This window comes from Pollachius pollachius (assembly GCF_949987615.1).
Source record: "Pollachius pollachius genome assembly, chromosome: 18".
NCBI classification, from domain to species: domain Eukaryota; kingdom Metazoa; phylum Chordata; class Actinopteri; order Gadiformes; family Gadidae; genus Pollachius; species Pollachius pollachius.
In genome coordinates this window covers 17708644-17710924 of record NC_136951.1, presented here as the reverse complement: position 1 = coordinate 17710924, position 2281 = coordinate 17708644, and positions in this window count along the sequence as shown.

The window sequence follows — 2281 nt, the reverse complement described above, 5'->3', positions numbered from 1 at the left end:
GCGAGACGCCAAACACAACAGATGAAGTCAACATAGTGACACAGAAACGCTTCCCTGTGTGTGTCTGTGTATGTGTGCGTGTGTGTGTGTGTGTGTTTGTGTGTGGGTGTGTGTGGCTGTGTGCATATGTTTGTGTCTTCTGAGACGGGAAGACACGCAACAGATGCAAGAGAAGGATGACACGGTGCGTCTGTGTGATATGTTGTGCGTACACATCCCCAGCTTAACTTCTGGGTTTGTGTGTGAGTGTGGGCGTAGGGGGTGTGTGTGGGGTGCGGTGGTGATGTTGGATTACACTGCGCACATGATGCGCACGCCGTCAACGATGGTGTCAGAAGTGGCAGCGAATAGAGGGGAAGAGCGAACAGGGGACATAGACCCCCCTGCCACCACCGTCACCGTCACCGCCACCACCACCACCACCGCCACCATCACCGTCACCACCACCACCACCACCGCCACCACCACCACCGCCACCACCACCACCGCCACCACCACCACCACCGCCACCGTCGCCACCACCACAACCGCCACCATCACCGTCACCGTCACCACCACCTTTACCTCCACCATCACCAGATGGGGAGAGTCTCGGTATAACACACCCAGCGTCAAAATTCCATAATTTACCGCTAAATGAAAGGTGTATGTATGCAGAATATACATACACCTTTTTCTAATGCAACCCCCTGCCCCTCATATCATATCTTCCCGAAATGTTCTGCGGGTTACCACCCAGATCAGCTCAGAATGCCCCAATGCATGCTGGTTAACGAAGTTCTTTTAATTTTGTATTTGATTTGAGCAACTCTCAAAAAAGAGAGAGAGAGAGAGAGAAAGAGAGAGAGAGAGAAAGAGAGAGAGAGAGAGAGAGAGAGAGAGAGAGAGAGGTGGGGGATCTGCTGTATCCAGGTAATTACAGTCTTGGGTGGCGCTGGTGGGGTTGGTTGGGGGGGTGTAGGGGGTGCACTGAGAGGTCCTCTGTGATTACACATCAGGCTGTAATGGATTCAACACTTACAGACGGAGAGAAAGAGAGGGAGGGAGGGAGAGAGGGAGAGAGAGAGAGAATGCTGCCTTCTTTTCCACAGAAAGGCAGAGGGATGGGGGTGGAGGGTGGATGGAGCTGGGGGGCAGGGTGGTGGTGGTAGCGGCGGTGTAGGTAGCTATATCTGCAAGATGGATTACGCTGGGTTTGCCGAGTTCAACATTGACACAGATTCATCGTAAATCATTATGCCGGGAGACCTGCAGTGATTTCTGCATTAGGAGCAGAAAATGGAGTTCAGCCAGTCAATGAGGGAGGGCATATTTCACATCCATCACCCCGCACACCCTCATGTAACCAGGGCTTAAATCTCACTTATACAGTCACCGAATGGGGTTCAATGGCTATGATGGCAATCAGCAAGACACTGCACCAACAATAGCCTTGTGACTCGCGCAGGGCAGCAGGAGGCTCCCAGCTGTCATTTTCTCCTCTTCCCAAAGTGAATTACACATTAAACTCAGATTGGAGATTCAAAAAGAGGATATTGTGTGTGAGAAAGAGCCCCATGTTATCTACACTGTGGGTCAAGTTCATGGTTATAGGACGACCGTTTGGCCCCACGTCGGCCACAGATCAGACTCCCAGCAGATATGCTGTGATCAGTTTGAAAGTTAACTTTTTTGAGGAAGGCCTGTGCTTTCCGCATGGTTTATGGGATGCAAAATGGTTGATATGAAGATGTCTGTTCTGAGAGCAATGTCTCGTAAGGCCAAACTGTTCAAAAGTAGGGTGAAATAGTGAACTTGGTTTGATTCAAGCTTTCAAAGACCCTGTTAATAGCATAGTAAAATGTAACTTATATATAATATCATCTGAATAATATATCAAGGTTATGTTTAGTCTAAAATATACCAAAAACTAAATCTGAAATCTTTAAAAAAAAAAGTTATGACGAGATAGGAAGACGTCTCGTTGCGTTGGGGAACACTAAATGACATTGAAACCGTACACTCAAAATAGAGTCAAAGTTAACTAGTGTAATTGTCGATGGAATGGTTGGCTGTCCCTTCTGGTTCCCATAAGTGTTTATACTTTGAAACACATGCTCTGCAGAAAGCGCTGTTTGCTGTGCGTGCGCGTGTGTGTGCATGTGTTTGCGTGTGTGCGTGTGTGTGTGTTTGTGCGTGTGTGTGGAGTTTTTCTCTCTCTCTCTCGCTGCAGCTGGAAGCGCAGAGGAAAGCTGGTGGGTGACACGGCGAAGGAATCCGGATATGATGAAAATGTTTCAGA